We start from the raw sequence: 18,936 nt of genomic DNA, 5'->3' as shown, positions 1-18,936 counted from the left end.
ATTCAGTAGGACTCCTTATCCATGTAAACGATCATTGTGACATCTGAATTCATTAATTATCTGAAATACACTGCGTGTGCGTGTGATGTTAAATGTTTGAACCAAGGTTAACGGTTAAAGTGTCAGAGAATGGGTGGTGATTTTTTGACGTCCTCCCATGATCTGAAGTGAGCGTGCGTGTTTGTGTTGGTGAAAGTTTAAGAAATGTACAACTGTCGGTTCAGCTCTCTGGTGCTCCCTGCTGGCAGTATCACTATACTGTCCTCATGTTTCACAAAAATAGTTTTGAGAGACGTTGTCAGTTTTTGTATGTTGCTTAAATCCTCCAAAGCGGTTGGCAGTAAACATCAGGTCACGGTACGCCACGGTAGGCCACGGAGTCAATGAGCTCGAGTTGAAAAAGAAAAAGCTTACAGCACCTGGTATTCCCAGGCGGTCTCCCATCCAAGTACTAACCAGGCCCGACCCTGCTTAGCTTCCGAGATCAGACGAGATCGGGCGTGTTCAGGGTGGTATGGCCGTAAGCAATTAGTGCAGGCGCAAAACCAGGTTTTATACAGTAGCACATAAGGAGTGAGAAAGCTGCTGAGGCTCGACGTTACACTTTTACAAAAACAATCATTAGTTAGATATAAACGGCAGTAATTGATTCAGTAGGACTCCTTATCCATGTAAACGATCATTGTGACATCTGAATTCATTAATTATCTGAAATACACTGCGTGTGCGTGTGATGTTAAATGTTTGAACCAAGGTTAACGGTTAAAGTGTCAGAGAATGGGTGGTGATTTTTTGACGTCCTCCCATGATCTGAAGTGAGCGTGCGTGTTTGTGTTGGTGAAAGTTTAAGAAATGTACAACTGTCGGTTCAGCTCTCTGGTGCTCCCTGCTGGCAGTATCACTATACTGTCCTCATGTTTCACAAAAATAGTTTTGAGAGACGTTGTCAGTTTTTGTATGTTGCTTAAATCCTCCAAAGCGGTTGGCAGTAAACATCAGGTCACGGTACGCCACGGTAGGCCACGGAGGCAATGAGCTCGAGTTGAAAAAGAAAAAGCTTACAGCACCTGGTATTCCCAGGCGGTCTCCCATCCAAGTACTAACCAGGCCCGACCCTGCTTAGCTTCCGAGATCAGACGAGATCGGGCGTGTTCAGGGTGGTATGGCCGTAAGCAATTAGTGCAGGCGCAAAACCAGGTTTTATACAGTAGCACATAAGGAGTGAGAAAGCTGCTGAGGCTCGACGTTACACTCTTACAAAAACAATCATTAGTTAGATATAAACGGCAGTAATTGATTCAGTAGGACTCCTTATCCATGTAAACGATCATTGTGACATCTGAATTCATTAATTATCTGAAATACACTGCGTGTGCGTGTGATGTTAAATGTTTGAACCAAGGTTAACGGTTAAAGTGTCAGAGAATGGGTGGTGATTTTTTGACGTCCTCCCATGATCTGAAGTGAGCGTGCGTGTTTGTGTTGGTGAAAGTTTAAGAAATGTACAACTGTCGGTTCAGCTCTCTGGTGCTCCCTGCTGGCAGTATCACTATACTGTCCTCATGTTTCACAAAAATAGTTTTGAGAGACGTTGTCAGTTTTTGTATGTTGCTTAAATCCTCCAAAGCGGTTGGCAGTAAACATCAGGTCACGGTACGCCACGGTAGGCCACGGAGGCAATGAGCTCGAGTTGAAAAAGAAAAAGCTTACAGCACCTGGTATTCCCAGGCGGTCTCCCATCCAAGTACTAACCAGGCCCGACCCTGCTTAGCTTCCGAGATCAGACGAGATCGGGCGTGTTCAGGGTGGTATGGCCGTAAGCAATTAGTGCAGGCGCAAAACCAGGTTTTATACAGTAGCACATAAGGAGTGAGAAAGCTGCTGAGGCTCGACGTTACACTCTTACAAAAACAATCATTAGTTAGATATAAACGGCAGTAATTGATTCAGTAGGACTCCTTATCCATGTAAACGATCATTGTGACATCTGAATTCATTAATTATCTGAAATACACTGCGTGTGCGTGTGATGTTAAATGTTTGAACCAAGGTTAACGGTTAAAGTGTCAGAGAATGGGTGGTGATTTTTTGACGTCCTCCCATGATCTGAAGTGAGCGTGCGTGTTTGTGTTGGTGAAAGTTTAAGAAATGTACAACTGTCGGTTCAGCTCTCTGGTGCTCCCTGCTGGCAGTATCACTATACTGTCCTCATGTTTCACAAAAATAGTTTTGAGAGACGTTGTCAGTTTTTGTATGTTGCTTAAATCCTCCAAAGCGGTTGGCAGTAAACATCAGGTCACGGTACGCCACGGTAGGCCACGGAGTCAATGAGCTCGAGTTGAAAAAGAAAAAGCTTACAGCACCTGGTATTCCCAGGCGGTCTCCCATCCAAGTACTAACCAGGCCCGACCCTGCTTAGCTTCCGAGATCAGACGAGATCGGGCGTGTTCAGGGTGGTATGGCCGTAAGCAATTAGTGCAGGCGCAAAACCAGGTTTTATACAGTAGCACATAAGGAGTGAGAAAGCTGCTGAGGCTCGACGTTACACTTTTACAAAAACAATCATTAGTTAGATATAAACGGCAGTAATTGATTCAGTAGGACTCCTTATCCATGTAAACGATCATTGTGACATCTGAATTCATTAATTATCTGAAATACACTGCGTGTGCGTGTGATGTTAAATGTTTGAACCAAGGTTAACGGTTAAAGTGTCAGAGAATGGGTGGTGATTTTTTGACGTCCTCCCATGATCTGAAGTGAGCGTGCGTGTTTGTGTTGGTGAAAGTTTAAGAAATGTACAACTGTCGGTTCAGCTCTCTGGTGCTCCCTGCTGGCAGTATCACTATACTGTCCTCATGTTTCACAAAAATAGTTTTGAGAGACGTTGTCAGTTTTTGTATGTTGCTTAAATCCTCCAAAGCGGTTGGCAGTAAACATCAGGTCACGGTACGCCACGGAGTCAATGAGCTCGAGTTGAAAAAGAAAAAGCTTACAGCACCTGGTATTCCCAGGCGGACTCCCATCCAAGTACTAACCAGGCCCGACCCTGCTTAGCTTCCGAGATCAAACGAGATCGGGCGTGTTTTTTTTTTTTTTCTTTTTGGTGACACCCGTCACTACTTACAGCAACCTGGGCTTCTGAGGAGGTCTCCCATCCAAGTACTAACCAGGCCCGACCCTGCTTAGCTTCCGAGATCAGACGAGATCGGGCGTGTTTTTTTTTTTTATCTTTTATTATAAAAATAAATCAGATTTTATATACAAGCGTAATCTACACAGAGGGGAAAAAACATATACTTGAATTCAAATGTAAAATCACAAAATAAATAAAATAAAAGTAAACAATAACATCAGCATTTTAACAAGTAGGTCCTCCTGCCAAGCATTATTCAATCATACACATCAGTTTTCCTTTGTCATTGATAGAAATGAAACTGCATCCATTAACAAAATGTTTAAATTCTTCCTTTTCATACTTAAAAATTAAACGTATGTCTTTTTTCAACCCCGATACAAAGTAGGCCCAGACAGATATTATTTTTTGTTCAAAATGTGCTAGATTCCTTCTTAGCCATACAGCATATCTAGCATGACTTAGTACATAGTTTATCATATTTATGTTTACTTTCTCCTTCTTTTCCCATACTCCAAACAGAAATGTTTTTTTCCAGTCCTTTCCCTCAAAATACTGCTTCCCCCAGTTCTCCTGCAAGAATTCCTTTAACTTCATGAAAAAGATCTTCAATTTGTCACACTCATAATATAAATGCATTAATGTCTCCGGATCAGTTTTGCATATATCGCACTCCCTTCTTACATCCTTATTTATTTGGTGTATCACCACATTTGTGTACAGTCTGTTGTGCCGTAATTTAAAATCATGATCCTGACATTCTATACTATTTTTGCTTACATTCCACTGCTCCCATATTTGATTTCCTTCCATACCTGGGAACACCTTTTCCCAAACCTTTTCCGATGCAGGTTCCTTAAATTCCTTTTGGATCAGCGCTTTGTAGTAGTCCTTTATCTTTGAATCCCTTAGTGGCTTTTTTTCCCCATTATTTTCTATATATAACTCGGGGAACGTTATTTTCCTTTCTATAACCACGTTATTTTCTATTTGCCTCACCCAATCTATTGGTATGCTTTCTTTTATTTTATCGTACATATTTACAGTAGTGGTTTCGTTCATTTCTTCATCATACTCCTTAACTGTGTCTATTATAGCCTGGTATCTTAGAAACCCAGGTATGAATTCATATAGGCAATGTTTTATTTGCGTTAGTCCAGAATAAAATATTTTTTTATCCCATAGCATGTTATTGTTCATTTTTATCAATGGGTTACACCATATTGGTTGATTTATTACCTGACTGTATTTTGTGCATTCATATTTAATGTTTATTCTGTATTTCCCCCATGCATCAAACACCTCTTTATAATATCTAGGCACTTTCTCATACATGGAGTTTTTCATTATCATTATTAGACCGTTTTCTTCACATCTTCCATTTTTATATAAATATTCCTTAAAAACATTTTTCCATCCATAATCAACCCTATCGTACAGATACTTTTTAACAGTTTTTATTCGTATTGCTTTTTTCTTAATATTCAAGTCCACCAATTTCAATCCTCCTTCTTCATATTTCCCTATCAGTGTCTTTTGTGCTATTCTTGCCAGTTTCCCATCCCAAATGTAATTTGTAATTGTGCCGTTTAGCTCTTTGTGCACCCACTCTGGCATGTCTATCACAGTCAAGACATAGGCAATCTGGGATAGTATTAATGCATTTACCACTAAAACCTTCCCCTTTAATTTCAATCTCCTCGGCTTCCACGCATTTAATGTGTTTTTCACTTTATTTATTACCCCATTCCATGTCTCATCTCTCGCCTCCTTTTCTTTCACTCCCATATTTATCCCCAATATTTTCATATAATCATTTGAAACTCTAAAAGGTATGTTACAATCATTTTGGTTTATATTTCCGACGTACATTATTTCAGTTTTGTCTATATTTACTTTAGCCCCTGCTGCTCTCCCATATATTTCCATTTTTCCCATTATCCTTTTCACGCTATTCATATTTTTTACCATACATGTGGTGTCATCAGCATATTGCTGTATTTTGCTTTCACCCCCATTTGGCAATTTTATCCCCTCTATTTCCTTATCCTTCTTTATCATTTCCGCGAGACTTTCTGCAGTTAAGCTGTAAAGTACTGCCGATAGCGGGCACCCTTGCCTCACAGATCTTTCCAATGGAAAAGGATCTGTTATAGCTCCATTTATTTTTATCCTACTCCTTGCATTTTTGTACAATAATTTAATCCAGTTGATTATTCTTTGCCCAAAACCAAATTTTTCTAATGTGCAAAATAAAAAACTATGCTCAACCCTATCGAAGGCTTTATTAAGGTCCATACTTAAAATAATTCCACCATCCTTCCCCATGCATTCGATTGTGTCCCTTATTGTGCAAATAATGTCCGATATGTCCCTCCCTGGTATCCCATACGCCTGTGTTGGTGCTATGATTGTTGGTGCTGCTGTTTTTATTCTGTTTGCTAATACCTTTGTTAAGATCTTGTAATCCGTGTTTAGTACAGTTAGCGGCCTATAGTTTTCCAGTTTTCTTTTGCTTCCCTTATTTTTATATATGATCGTTATTAGTCCTGTTGCCAGCGACTCTGGTATCTCCTGCTCCTTCTCCATCTCTGCATAAAGTATGTTTAAAATTGGTAGCAGATCGTCTATAAATGTTTTATAAAATTCACTTGTAAGGCCATCTGTTCCCGGACTTTTATTGGTATTTAATGACATTATTGCTTCCTTTATTTCTATGTCTTTGATGTTGTCATCACACATACTTTTCTCATCATTTGTTATCGTTTTATTAATATTACCTAATACTGCATTTATATCTTCCTTCTTTGCATTTCCTTTTTTGTATAGATTTTTATAAAATGTCCCAACATTTCCAATAATGTCTACAAAATCATTTATTATCTCTCCATTTTCATTTTCTAACTCTTCAATATATACCCTTTCCTGTTTCCTTTTTTCTAATCCCAAAAAATAGCCTGTGCATCTCTCCCCCTTCATCGCATATTTCTCCCTACTCCTTGTTATTGCCCCCATACATTTATTCTGTTCATAAACGTCCAGTTTGGATTTCACCTTTATGTATTTTTCTATGCTATGTTTTGGATCCTTATCAATTCTTTCTGCCTCTTCTGCCAGCTCATCCTTCAAACATTTTATTTTCTCTCTTTCTTTAAAAGCCCGGACCTTTGCATATCTAATACTTATTGTCCTTATCTTTTGCTTCAGTCTTTCCCACCATAATCCCTTGTTTCTACACATGTCCATGTTCTTTCTTCCATTCTCTATGCAGGCCACTATTTTATTTCTATATCCCTCTTCCTCTAGGAGAGTACTGTTTAGGCACCACACTCCTCCTCCCCTTCTCTCTATCCCAGTACCAACCTCTATTGACAGGATTGCATGGTCACTGAATGATGTGAATTTATACATCATATTTTTTATAAATTTAACCATTGTCTGATGTGCTATACACAAGTCTATTCGGCTTTGTTTTAATTCCCCCATTACCATTTGCCTTCTTGAGTACTCTCTCCTGTTTGGGTTTTCGTTTCTCCATACATCAATTAATTGTTTTTCCTCCATTGTTTTCAGAAAAACCTTTCTTGAAGCATCATTTTTAAATTCCTTCCCTATTGCCATATCCAACCTTGTACTTTTTAAATTAAAATCTCCCACTATTATACAGTTTCCCACACACCATTTTCCTAAATCCAAAAGAAAAGCCTTCCTGTCTGCTTCTATATTTGGTGCATATATATTAATTATTCTGTACTCTATCTTTTTGTATTTAAATTCTATGATTATGACTCTTCCTTTTTTATCTTTGTAGATTTCTTTGAGGTTTTCTACAGTATTATTTTTTATCAGGATTGCTACCCCACATGCTTTATCCGTACCATGGTTTGCATACATAATGTCTGTCCATTTCGTTTTTATATCTTTCATGATATGGTCTGTCCAGTTCGTTTCTTGCAGACATAACATGTCATTATTTTTACATTTAATTAATAGTTTTCCAAATTTGCTTTGATTCCTTAGCCCATTTGTGTTGAATGAAATCAAGCTTAACATTAAACACATAATTACGGTTTCATTCCCAACCTTCATTTTGTCCTTCTTTCCTCCCTCTTCCTCCTTTTCTCCTCAGCTTGGAGCGCAGCTTTTCTTTTCTTTGTGGTCTCCTCCGCCTTTCGTTCCTTCTGCGGTCTGCTTACACTCTCTGCCTCTGAAATATCCTCGATAATCATGAAGTCCATCGCAGTTTCCCTCTCGTCTCGGTTTCCATCTCCATGCTCCTTTACCCCAACGCTGCCGGTTCCGTCTGCTGGAGTCGTCTCGCGAGGAGCCTTCTCTCCACTCGATTCCTCTCCGGACCGGCTCTCCTCCTGCCCCACAGCTCCCAACACGTCTCCTGCTGCGACGTCACTCAGGGGATGCCGTCTTTGGTTCTGCACCATGGTCTCCGCCCTGCTCTCTGGGACGCCCCCTAGGTCTCCCTCCGTCTGCATGTCGTCCTCGTCGCTGTCCGTCTCCTCCTCCTCGCCGTCAGTGCTGTTGACCTCCTCCGCGACGTTGACCTCCTCCGCGACGCTGACATCCTCTCTCTCCGCTGCTTCTGGAACACACTCCCTTGCATAGTGTCCCTGTTTTTTACACCTGTGACATCTGAATTCTGGGCATTCTCGGAAGATGTGACCCGGTTTTATACATAATCTGCATACTTTCATCTGCCTGTCATGGATCACGCGGAAGTACTCTCCCCCCTCTAGTGTTTCGAACTTCGTTGTGTAAGGTAGCGATTTCACTGTTTCAGTGAACCGGACCTTCAAGAACCTGGTTCCATCGGCTATGTCAGTTCCTGGCCACATTCTTCTTTTAATTGGCGAGATTGCCTTAACTCCCCATTCTGCAAGTTTGGCAAGAATGACACCATCCACAATGTACGTCGGCAAGTTTAAAAAAGATACAACTAATTCGTCATTTCTAATTTCTTTTGCCACTACCGTGCTCTTCTTTATTCTAATCCCATCTAACAGTTTATCCTTCCCTTCAACATTGTCCATTGTTATTTCGTACTTTTTGGGCATTTTAAAACGGCATCCATTCACCACCCCGCACGTTTTTTTAACCTCACTTAGAAGCTCCATCATAGTCACCATCTCATCTCCAACGATCTCTACCGCCAAGGTAAGCTCCTTCTCAAATTTCTTATCTGTGCTTTGAAGAAGTTCCGAGGTACTTTTACTGTTGTCCGTGATCCTTCTCATAGTCGTTTCCTTTCCAATGTCGGCGTTCTTTGTCGGTTGCTGCGTCTTGCCGTTGTCCATGATCCTGCTCGTGGTCGGGGTCTTTCCATGGTCGGTGTTCTTGGGCGATGTCTGCTCCATGCCGTTGTCCATATTCTGTGTCGTTGTGCTTGCCGGTCCGCTGTCAGTTGCCATGAGATCCGTCCTACTCCTCTCTACTCGCTCTCTCCTCTCCATTACGTCACTCATTCAAACACACACACAAACAAAAACAAAAAAGACGTTCCCCCGAACAGCAAGCTGCTGGGGGAATAAAAAAAACTAAAACAAAAAGTAAAACACACTCACTCACTTTAAATCTAGCACAAACAAAAAAGTCCACCTGCTCTCTCCACCTGCTCTCTCTGCTCACTGCTCACTTCCTGGTTGCACACCTGAACGGGATCAGACGAGATCGGGCGTGTTCAGGGTGGTATGGCCGTAAGCAAGTAGAGCAGGCGCAAAACCAGGTTTTATACAGTAGCACATAAGGAGTGAGAAAGCTGCTGAGGCTCGATGTTACACTTTTACAAAAACAATCATTAGTTAGATATAAACGGCAGTAATTGATTCAGTAGGACTCCTTATCCATGTAAACGATCATTGTGACATCTGAATTCATTAATTATCTGAAATACACTGCGTGTGCGTGTGATGTTAAATGTTTGAACCAAGGTTAACGGTTAAAGTGTCAGAGAATGGGTGGTGATTTTTTGACGTCCTCCCATGATCTGAAGTGAGCGTGCGTGTTTGTGTTGGTGAAAGTTTAAGAAATGTACAACTGTCGGTTCAGCTCTCTGGTGCTCCCTGCTGGCAGCATCACTATACTGTCCTCATGTTTCACAAAAATAGTTTTGAGAGACGTTGTCAGTTTTTGTATGTTGCTTAAATCCTCCAAAGCGGTTGGCAGTAAACATCAGGTCCCGGTACGCCACGGTAGGCCACGGAGGCAATGAGCTCGAGTTGAAAAAGAAAAAGCGTACAGTACCTGGTATTCCCAGGCGGTCTCCCATCCAAGTACTAACCAGGCCCGACCCTGCTTAGCTGGCGAGATCAGACGAGATCGGGCGTGTTCAAGGTGGTATGGCCGTAAGCAATTAGTGTAGGCGCAAAACCAGGTTTTATACAGTAGCACATAATGAGTGAGAAAGCTGCTGAGGCTCGACGTTACACTCTTACAAAAACAATCATTAGTTAGATATAAACGGCAGTAATTGATTCAGTAGGACTCCTTATCCATGCAAACGATCATTGTGACATCTGAATTCATTAATTATCTGAAATACACTGCGTGTGCGTGTGATGTTAAATGTTTGAACCAAGGTTAACGGTTAAAGTGTCAGAGAATGGGTGGTGATTTTTTGACGTCCTCCCATGATCTGAAGTGAGCGTGCGTGTTTGTGTTGGTGAAAGTTTAAGAAATGTACAACTGTCGGTTCAGCTCTCTGGTGCTCCCTGCTGGCAGCATCACTATACTGTCCTCATGTTTCACAAAAATAGTTTTGAGAGACGTTGTCAGTTTTTGTATGTTGCTTAAATCCTCCAAAGCGGTTGGCAGTAAACATCAGGTCCCGGTACGCCACGGTAGGCCACGGAGGCAATGAGCTCGAGTTGAAAAAGAAAAAGCGTACAGTACCTGGTATTCCCAGGCGGTCTCCCATCCAAGTACTAACCAGGCCCGACCCTGCTTAGCTGTCGAGATCAGACGAGATCGGGCGTGTTCAAGGTGGTATGGCCGTAAGCAATTAGTTTAGGCGCAAAACCAGGTTTTATACAGTAGCACATAATGAGTGAGAAAGCTGCTGAGGCTCGACGTTACACTCTTACAAAAACAATCATTAGTTAGATATAAACGGCAGTAATTGATTCAGTAGGACTCCTTATCCATGCAAACGATCATTGTGACATCTGAATTCATTAATTATCTGAAATACACTGCGTGTGCGTGTGATGTTAAATGTTTGAACCAAGGTTAACGGTTAAAGTGTCAGAGAATGGGTGGTGATTTTTTGACGTCCTCCCATGATCTGAAGTGAGCGTGCGTGTTTGTGTTGGTGAAAGTTTAAGAAATGTACAACTGTCGGTTCAGCTCTCTGGTGCTCCCTGCTGGCAGTATCACTATACTGTCCTCATGTTTCACAAAAATAGTTTTGAGAGACGTTGTCAGTTTTTGTATGTTGCTTAAATCCTCCAAAGCGGTTGGCAGTAAACATCAGGTCACGGTACGCCACGGTAGGCCACGGAGTCAATGAGCTCGAGTTGAAAAAGAAAAAGCTTACAGCACCTGGAATTCCCAGGCGGTCTCCCATCCAAGTACTAACCAGGCCCGACCCTGCTTAGCTTCCGAGATCAGACGAGATCGGGCGTGTTCAGGGTGGAATGGCCGTAAGCAATTAGTGCGGGCGCAAAACCAGGTTTTATACAGTAGCACATAAGGAGTGAGAAAGCTGCTGAGGCTCGACGTTACACTTTTACAAAAACAATCATTAGTTAGATATAAACGGCAGTAATTGATTCAGTAGGACTCCTTATCCATGTAAACGATCATTGTGACATCTGAATTCATTAATTATCTGAAATACACTGCGTGTGCGTGTGATGTTAAATGTTTGAACCAAGGTTAACGGTTAAAGTGTCAGAGAATGGGTGGTGATTTTTTGACGTCCTCCCATGATCTGAAGTGAGCGTGCGTGTTTGTGTTGGTGAAAGTTTAAGAAATATACAACTGTCGGTTCAGCTCTCTGGTGCTCCCTGCTGGCAGTATCACTATACTGTCCTCATGTTTCACAAAAATAGTTTTGAGAGACGTTGTCAGTTTTTGTATGTTGCTTAAATCCTCCAAAGCGGTTGGCAGTAAACATCAGGTCACGGTACGCCACGGAGTCAATGAGCTCGAGTTGAAAAAGAAAAAGCTTACAGCACCTGGTATTCCCAGGCGGACTCCCATCCAAGTACTAACCAGGCCCGACCCTGCTTAGCTTCCGAGATCAAACGAGATCGGGCGTGTTTTTTTTTTTTTTCTTTTTGGTGACACCCGTCACTACTTACAGCAACCTGGGCTTCTGAGGAGGTCTCCCATCCAAGTACTAACCAGGCCCGACCCTGCTTAGCTTCCGAGATCAGACGAGATCGGGCGTGTTCAGGGTGGAATGGCCGTAAGCAATTAGTGCAGGCGAAAAACCAGGTTTTATACAGTAGCACATAAGGAGTGAGAAAGCTGCTGAGGCTCGACGTTACACTTTTACAAAAACAATCATTAGTTAGATATAAACGGCAGTAATAGATTCAGTAGGACTCCTTATCCATGTAAACGATCATTGTGACATCTGAATTCATTAATTATCTGAAATACACTGCGTGTGCGTGTGATGTTAAATGTTTGAACCAAGGTTAACGGTTAAAGTGTCAGAGAATGGGTGGGGATTTTTTGACGTCCTCCCATGATCTGAAGTGAGCGTGCGTGTTTGTGTTGGTGAAAGTTTAAGAAATGTACAACTGTCGGTTCAGCTCTCTGGTGCTCCCTGCTGGCAGTATCACTATACTGTCCTCATGTTTCACAAAAATAGTTTTGAGAGACGTTGTCAGTTTTTGTATGTTGCTTAAATCCTCCAAAGCGGTTGGCAGTAAACATCAGGTCCCGGAACGCCACGGTAGGCCACGGAGGCAATGAGCTCGAGTTGAAAAAGAAAAAGCGTACAGTACCTGGTATTCCCAGGCGGTCTCCCATCCAAGTACTAACCAGGCCCGACCCTGCTTAGCTGGCGAGATCAGACGAGATCGGGCGTGTTCAAGGTGGTATGGCCGTAAGCAATTAGTGTAGGCGCAAAACCAGGTTTTATACAGTAGCACATAATGAGTGAGAAAGCTGCTGAGGCTCGACGTTACACTCTTACAAAAACAATCATTAGTTAGATATAAACGGCAGTAATTGATTCAGTAGGACTCCTTATCCATGCAAACGATCATTGTGACATCTGAATTCATTAATTATCTGAAATACACTGCGTGTGCGTGTGATGTTAAATGTTTGAACCAAGGTTAACGGTTAAAGTGTCAGAGAATGGGTGGTGATTTTTTGACGTCCTCCCATGATCTGAAGTGAGCGTGCGTGTTTGTGTTGGTGAAAGTTTAAGAAATGTACAACTGTCGGTTCAGCTCTCTGGTGCTCCCTGCTGGCAGTATCACTATACTGTCCTCATGTTTCACAAAAATAGTTTTGAGAGACGTTGTCAGTTTTTGTATGTTGCTTAAATCCTCCAAAGCGGTTGGCAGTAAACATCAGGTCACGGTACGCCACGGTAGGCCACGGAGTCAATGAGCTCGAGTTGAAAAAGAAAAAGCTTACAGCACCTGGAATTCCCAGGCGGTCTCCCATCCAAGTACTAACCAGGCCCGACCCTGCTTAGCTTCCGAGATCAGACGAGATCGGGCGTGTTCAGGGTGGAATGGCCGTAAGCAATTAGTGTAGGCGCAAAACCAGGTTTTATACAGTAGCACATAAGGAGTGAGAAAGCTGCTGAGGCTCGACGTTACACTTTTACAAAAACAATCATTAGTTAGATATAAACCGCAGTAATTGATTCAGTAGGACTCCTTATCCATGTAAACGATCATTGTGACATCTGAATTCATTAATTATCTGAAATACACTGCGTGTGCGTGTGATGTTAAATGTTTGAACCAAGGTTAACGGTTAAAGTGTCAGAGAATGGGTGGTGATTTTTTGACGTCCTCCCATGATCTGAAGTGAGCGTGCGTGTTTGTGTTGGTGAAAGTTTAAGAAATATACAACTGTCGGTTCAGCTCTCTGGTGCTCCCTGCTGGCAGTATCACTATACTGTCCTCATGTTTCACAAAAATAGTTTTGAGAGACGTTGTCAGTTTTTGTATGTTGCTTAAATCCTCCAAAGCGGTTGGCAGTAAACATCAGGTCACGGTACGCCACGGAGTCAATGAGCTCGAGTTGAAAAAGAAAAAGCTTACAGCACCTGGTATTCCCAGGCGGTCTCCCATCCAAGTACTAACCAGGCCCGACCCTGCTTAGTTTCCGAGATCAGACAAGATCGGGCGTGTTCAGGGTGGTATGGCCGTAAGCAATTAGTGCAGGCGCAAAACCAGGTTTTATACAGTAGCACATAAGGAGTGAGAAAGCTGCTGAGGCTCGACGTTACACTCTTACAAAAACAATCATTAGTTAGATATAAACGGCAGTAATTGATTCAGTAGAACTCCTTATCCATGTAAACGATCATTGTGACATCTGAATTCATTAATTATCTGAAATACACTGCGTGTGCGTGTGATGTTAAATGTTTGAACCAAGGTTAACGGTTAAAGTGTCAGAGAATGGGTGGTGATTTTTTGACGTCCTCCCATGATCTGAAGTGAGCGTGCGTGTTTGTGTTGGTGAAAGTTTAAGAAATGTACAACTGTCGGTTCAGCTCTCTGGTGCTCCCTGCTGGCAGTATCACTATACTGTCCTCATGTTTCACAAAAATAGTTTTGAGAGACGTTGTCAGTTTTTGTATGTTGCTTAAATCCTCCAAAGCGGTTGGCAGTAAACATCAGGTCACGGTACGCCACGGAGTCAATGAGCTCGAGTTGAAAAAGAAAAAGCTTACAGCACCTGGTATTCCCAGGCGGACTCCCATCCAAGTACTAACCAGGCCCGACCCTGCTTAGCTTCCGAGATCAAACAAGATCGGGCATGTTTTTTTTTTTTTTTCTTTTTGGTGACACCCGTCACTACTTACAGCAACCTGGGCTTCTGAGGAGGTCTCCCATCCAAGTACTAACCAGGCCCGACCCTGCTTGGCTTCCGAGATCAGACGAGATCGGGCGTGTTCAAGGTGGTATGGCCGTAAGCAATTAGTGCAGGCGCAAAACCAGGTTTTATACAGTAGCACATAAGGAGTGAGAAAGCTGCTGAGGCTCGACGTTACACTTTTACAAAAACAATCATTAGTTAGATATAAACGGCAGTAATTGATTCAGTAGGACTCCTTATCCATGTAAACGATCATTGTGACATCTGAATTCATTAATTATCTGAAATACACTGCGTGTGCGTGTGATGTTAAATGTTTGAACCAAGGTTAACGGTTAAAGTGTCAGAGAATGGGTGGTGATTTTTTGACGTCCTCCCATGATCTGAAGTGAGCGTGCGTGTTTGTGTTGGTGAAAGTTTAAGAAATGTACAACTGTCGGTTCAGCTCTCTGGTGCTCCCTGCTGGCAGTATCACTATACTGTCCTCATGTTTCACAAAAATAGTTTTGAGAGACGTTGTCAGTTTTTGTATGTTGCTTAAATCCTCCAAAGCGGTTGGCAGTAAACATCAGGTCACGGTACGCCACGGTAGGCCACGGAGTCAATGAGCTCGAGTTGAAAAAGAAAACGCTTACAGCACCTGGAATTCCCAGGCGGTCTCCCATCCAAGTACTAACCAGGCCCGACCCTGCTTAGCTTCCGAGATCAGACGAGATCAGGCGTGTTCAGGGTGGAATGGCCGTAAGCAATTAGTACAGGCGCAAAACCAGGTTTTATACAGTAGCACATAAGGAGTGAGAAAGCTGCTGAGGCTCGACGTTACACTTTTACAAAAACAATCATTAGTTAGATATAAACGGCAGTAATTGATTCAGTAGGACTCCTTATCCATGTAAACGATCATTGTGACATCTGAATTCATTAATTATCTGAAATACACTGCGTGTGCGTGTGATGTTAAATGTTTGAACCAAGGTTAACGGTTAAAGTGTCAGAGAATGGGTGGGGATTTTTTGACGTCCTCCCATGATCTGAAGTGAGCGTGCGTGTTTGTGTTGGTGAAAGTTTAAGAAATGTACAACTGTCGGTTCAGCTCTCTGGTGCTCCCTGCTGGCAGTATCACTATACTGTCCTCATGTTTCACAAAAATAGTTTTGAGAGACGTTGTCAGTTTTTGTATGTTGCTTAAATCCTCCAAAGCGGTTGGCAGTAAACATCAGGTCCCGGTACGCCACGGTAGGCCACGGAGGCAATGAGCTCGAGTTGAAAAAGAAAAAGCGTACAGCACCTGGTATTCCCAGGCGGTCTCCCATCCAAGTACTAACCAGGCCCGACCCTGCTTAGCTGGCGAGATCAGACGAGATCGGGCGTGTTCAAGGTGGTATGGCCGTAAGCAATTAGTGTAGGCGCAAAACCAGGTTTTATACAGTAGCACATAATGAGTGAGAAAGCTGCTGAGGCTCGACGTTACACTCTTACAAAAACAATCATTAGTTAGATATAAACGGCAGTAATTGATTCAGTAGGACTCCTTATCCATGCAAACGATCATTGTGACATCTGAATTCATTAATTATCTGAAATACACTGCGTGTGCGTGTGATGTTAAATGTTTGAACCAAGGTTAACGGTTAAAGTGTCAGAGAATGGGTGGTGATTTATTGACGTCCTCCCATGATCTGAAGTGAGCGTGTGTGTTTGTGTTGGTGAAAGTTTAAGAAATGTACAACTGTCGGTTCAGCTCTCTGGTGCTCCCTGCTGGCAGTATCACTATACTGTCCTCATGTTTCACAAAAATAGTTTTGAGAGACGTTGTCAGTTTTTTGTATGTTGCTTAAATCCTCCAAAGCGGTTGGCAGTAAACATCAGGTCACGGTACGCCACGGTAGGCCACGGAGTCAATGAGCTCGAGTTGAAAAAGAAAGAGCTTACAGCACCTGGAATTCCCAGGCGGTCTCCCATCCAAGTACTAACCAGGCCCGACCCTGCTTAGCTTCCGAGATCAGACGAGATCGGGCGTGTTCAGGGTGGAATGGGCGTAACCAATTAGTGCAGGCGCAAAACCAGATTTTATACAGTAGCACATAAGGAGTGAGAAAGCTGCTGAGGCTTGACGTTACACTTTTACAAAAACAATCATTAGTTAGATATAAACGGCAGTAATTGATTCAGTAGGACTCCTTATCCATGTAAACGATCATTGTGACATCTGAATTCATTAATTATCTGAAATACACTGCGTGAGCGTGTGATGTTAAATGTTTGAACCAAGGTTAACGGTTAAAGTGTCAGAGAATGGGTGGTGATTTTTTGACGTCCTCCCATGATCTGAAGTGAGCGTGCGTGTTTGTGTTGGTGAAAGTTTAAGAAATATACAACTGTCGTTTCAGCTCTCTGGTGCTCCCTGCTGGCAGTATCACTATACTGTCCTCATGTTTCACAAAAATAGTTTTGAGAGACGTTGTCAGTTTTTGTATGTTGCTTAAATCCTCCAAAGCGGTTGGCAGTAAACATCAGGTCACGGTACGCCACGGTAGGCCACGGAGGCAATGAGCTCGAGTTGAAAAAGAAAAAGCTTACAGCACCTGGTATTCCCAGGCGGTCTCCCATCCAAGTACTAACCAGGCCCGACCCTGCTTAGCTTCCGAGATCAGACGAGATCGGGCGTGTTCAGGGTGGTATGGCCTCAAGCAATTAGTACAGGCGCAAAACCAGGTTTTATACAGTAGCACATAAGGAGTGAGAAAGCTGCTGAGGCTCGACGTTACACATTTACAAAAACAATCATTAGTTAGATATAAACGGCAGTAATTGATTCAGTAGGACTCCTTATCCATGTAAACGATCATTGTGACATCTGAATTCATTAATTATCTGAAATACACTGCATGTGCGTGTGATGTTAAATGTTTGAACCAAGGTTAACGGTTAAAGTGTCAGAGAATGGGTGGTGATTTTTGACGTCCTCCCATGATCTGAAGTGAGCGTGCGTGTTTGTGTTGGTGAAAGTTTAAGAAATATACAACTGTCGTTTCAGCTCTCTGGTGCTCCCTGCTGGCAGTATCACTATACTGTCCTCATGTTTCACAAAAATAGTTTTGAGAGACGTTGTCAGTTTTTGTATGTTGCTTAAATCCTCCAAAGCGGTTGGCAGTAAACATCAGGTCACGGTACGCCACGGTAGGCCACGGAGTCAATGAGCTCGAATTGAAAAAGAAAAAGCTTACAGCACCTGGTATTCCCAGGCGGTCTCCCATCCAAGTACTAACCAGGCCCGACCCTGCTTAGCTTCCGAGATCGGGCGTGTTCAGGGTGGTATGGCCGTAAGGAATTAGTGCAGGCGCAAAACCTGGTTTTATACAGTAGCACATAAGGAGTGAGAAAGCTGCTGAGGCTCGACATTACACTTTTACAAAAACAATCATTAGTTAGATATAAACGGCAGTAATTGATTCAGTAGGACTCCTTATCCATGTAAACGATCATTGTGACATCTGAATTCATTAATTATCTGAAATACACTGCGTGTGCGTGTAATGTTAAATGTTTGAACCAAGGTTAACGGTTAAAGTGTCAGAGAATGGGTGGTGATTTTTTGACGTCCTCCCATGATCTGAAGTGAGCGTGCGTGTTTGTGTTGGTGAAAGTTTAAGAAATGTACAACTGTCGGTTCAGCTCTCTGGTGCTCCCTGCTGGCAGTATCACTATACTGTCCTCATGTTTCACAAAAATAGTTTTGAGAGACGTTGTCAGTTTTTGTATATTGCTTAAATCCTCCAAAGCGGTTGGCAGTAAACATCAGGTCACGGTACGCCACGGTAGGCCACGGAGGCAATGAGCTCGAGTTGAAAAAGAAAAAGCTTACAGCACCTGGTATTCCCAGGCGGTCTCCCATCCAAGTACTAACCAGGCCCGACCCTGCTTAGCTTCCGAGATCAGACGAGATCAGGCGTGTTCAGGTTGGTATGGCCGCAAGCAATTAGTGCAGGCGCAAAACCAGATTTTATACAGTAGCACATAAGGAGTGAGAAAGCTGCTGAGGCTTGACGTTACACTTTTACAAAAACAATCATTAGTTAGATATAAACGGCAGTAATTGATTCAGTAGGACTCCTTATCCATGTAAACGATCATTGTGACATCTGAATTCATTAATTATCTGAAATACACTGCGTGAGCGTGTGATGTTAAATGTTTGAACCAAGGTTAACGGTTAAAGTGTCAGAGAATGGGTGGTGATTTTTTGACGTCCTCCCATGATCTGAAGTGAGCGTGCGTGTTTGTGTTGGTGAAAGTTTAAGAAATATACAACTGTCGTTTCAGCTCTCTGGTGCTCCCTGCTGGCAGTATCACTATACTGTCCTCATGTTTCACAAAAATAGTTTTGAGAGACGTTGTCAGTTTTTGTATGTTGCTTAAATCCTCCAAAGCGGTTGGCAGTAAACATCAGGTCACGGTACGCCACGGTAGGCCACGGAGGCAATGAGCTCGAGTTGAAAAAGAAAAAGCTTACAGCACCTGGTATTCCCAGGCGGTCTCCCATCCAAGTACTAACCAGGCCCGACCCTGCTTAGCTTCCGAGATCAGACGAGATCGGGCGTGTTCAGGGTGGTATGGCCTCAAGCAATTAGTACAGGCGCAAAACCAGGTTTTATACAGTAGCACATAAGGAGTGAGAAAGCTGCTGAGGCTCGACGTTACACATTTACAAAAACAATCATTAGTTAGATATAAACGGCAGTAATTGATTCAGTAGGACTCCTTAT

At 42.6% G+C, this 18,936-nt stretch overlaps 18 non-coding genes and 1 pseudogene across 18 annotated transcripts; all 19 read right to left on the bottom strand.

Moving 5' to 3' along the window:
• Positions 1-407: 407 nt before the first annotated feature.
• LOC130396952 (5S ribosomal RNA) lies at positions 408-526 on the bottom strand. The gene has a single exon (XR_008899564.1). It is a non-coding gene; the product is annotated as a 5S ribosomal RNA (ribosomal RNA).
• A 529-nt stretch (positions 527-1,055) lies between these two features.
• LOC130396951 (5S ribosomal RNA) lies at positions 1,056-1,174 on the bottom strand. The gene has a single exon (XR_008899563.1). It is a non-coding gene; the product is annotated as a 5S ribosomal RNA (ribosomal RNA).
• A 529-nt stretch (positions 1,175-1,703) lies between these two features.
• LOC130396950 (5S ribosomal RNA) lies at positions 1,704-1,822 on the bottom strand. The gene has a single exon (XR_008899562.1). It is a non-coding gene; the product is annotated as a 5S ribosomal RNA (ribosomal RNA).
• Positions 1,823-2,351: 529 nt separating this feature from the next.
• Positions 2,352-2,470, bottom strand: LOC130396948 (5S ribosomal RNA). Its single transcript, XR_008899560.1, has one exon. It is a non-coding gene; the product is annotated as a 5S ribosomal RNA (ribosomal RNA).
• Positions 2,471-9,379: 6,909 nt separating this feature from the next.
• Positions 9,380-9,498, bottom strand: LOC130395561 (5S ribosomal RNA). The gene has a single exon (XR_008898607.1). It is a non-coding gene; the product is annotated as a 5S ribosomal RNA (ribosomal RNA).
• A 529-nt stretch (positions 9,499-10,027) lies between these two features.
• LOC130395280 (5S ribosomal RNA) lies at positions 10,028-10,146 on the bottom strand. The gene has a single exon (XR_008898354.1). It is a non-coding gene; the product is annotated as a 5S ribosomal RNA (ribosomal RNA).
• A 529-nt stretch (positions 10,147-10,675) lies between these two features.
• LOC130400061 (5S ribosomal RNA) lies at positions 10,676-10,794 on the bottom strand. Its single transcript, XR_008902545.1, has one exon. It is a non-coding gene; the product is annotated as a 5S ribosomal RNA (ribosomal RNA).
• A 650-nt stretch (positions 10,795-11,444) lies between these two features.
• On the bottom strand, positions 11,445-11,564 carry LOC130394829 (5S ribosomal RNA). The gene has a single exon (XR_008897949.1). It is a non-coding gene; the product is annotated as a 5S ribosomal RNA (ribosomal RNA).
• Positions 11,565-12,093: 529 nt separating this feature from the next.
• Positions 12,094-12,212, bottom strand: LOC130395559 (5S ribosomal RNA). The gene has a single exon (XR_008898605.1). It is a non-coding gene; the product is annotated as a 5S ribosomal RNA (ribosomal RNA).
• Positions 12,213-12,741: 529 nt separating this feature from the next.
• LOC130400060 (5S ribosomal RNA) lies at positions 12,742-12,860 on the bottom strand. The gene has a single exon (XR_008902544.1). It is a non-coding gene; the product is annotated as a 5S ribosomal RNA (ribosomal RNA).
• Positions 12,861-13,379: 519 nt separating this feature from the next.
• Positions 13,380-13,498, bottom strand: LOC130394375 (5S ribosomal RNA). The gene has a single exon (XR_008897540.1). It is a non-coding gene; the product is annotated as a 5S ribosomal RNA (ribosomal RNA).
• Positions 13,499-14,149: 651 nt separating this feature from the next.
• LOC130395129 (5S ribosomal RNA) lies at positions 14,150-14,269 on the bottom strand. Its single transcript, XR_008898221.1, has one exon. It is a non-coding gene; the product is annotated as a 5S ribosomal RNA (ribosomal RNA).
• Positions 14,270-14,798: 529 nt separating this feature from the next.
• On the bottom strand, positions 14,799-14,917 carry LOC130401281 (5S ribosomal RNA). The gene has a single exon (XR_008903744.1). It is a non-coding gene; the product is annotated as a 5S ribosomal RNA (ribosomal RNA).
• A 529-nt stretch (positions 14,918-15,446) lies between these two features.
• LOC130395213 (5S ribosomal RNA) lies at positions 15,447-15,565 on the bottom strand. The gene has a single exon (XR_008898294.1). It is a non-coding gene; the product is annotated as a 5S ribosomal RNA (ribosomal RNA).
• A 530-nt stretch (positions 15,566-16,095) lies between these two features.
• On the bottom strand, positions 16,096-16,214 carry LOC130395105 (5S ribosomal RNA). The gene has a single exon (XR_008898200.1). It is a non-coding gene; the product is annotated as a 5S ribosomal RNA (ribosomal RNA).
• A 529-nt stretch (positions 16,215-16,743) lies between these two features.
• LOC130401370 (5S ribosomal RNA) lies at positions 16,744-16,862 on the bottom strand. Its single transcript, XR_008903831.1, has one exon. It is a non-coding gene; the product is annotated as a 5S ribosomal RNA (ribosomal RNA).
• Positions 16,863-17,390: 528 nt separating this feature from the next.
• LOC130395946 (5S ribosomal RNA) lies at positions 17,391-17,499 on the bottom strand (annotated as a pseudogene).
• A 529-nt stretch (positions 17,500-18,028) lies between these two features.
• Positions 18,029-18,147, bottom strand: LOC130394413 (5S ribosomal RNA). The gene has a single exon (XR_008897575.1). It is a non-coding gene; the product is annotated as a 5S ribosomal RNA (ribosomal RNA).
• A 529-nt stretch (positions 18,148-18,676) lies between these two features.
• Positions 18,677-18,795, bottom strand: LOC130401369 (5S ribosomal RNA). Its single transcript, XR_008903830.1, has one exon. It is a non-coding gene; the product is annotated as a 5S ribosomal RNA (ribosomal RNA).
• Positions 18,796-18,936: the final 141 nt, after the last annotated feature.

The sequence above is a fragment of the Gadus chalcogrammus genome, chromosome 12, assembly GCF_026213295.1.
Source record: "Gadus chalcogrammus isolate NIFS_2021 chromosome 12, NIFS_Gcha_1.0, whole genome shotgun sequence".
Taxonomy (NCBI): Eukaryota; Metazoa; Chordata; class Actinopteri; order Gadiformes; family Gadidae; genus Gadus; species Gadus chalcogrammus.
Note: the sequence above shows the minus strand (reverse complement) of the source record. Positions and strands in the feature narration are given on the sequence as shown.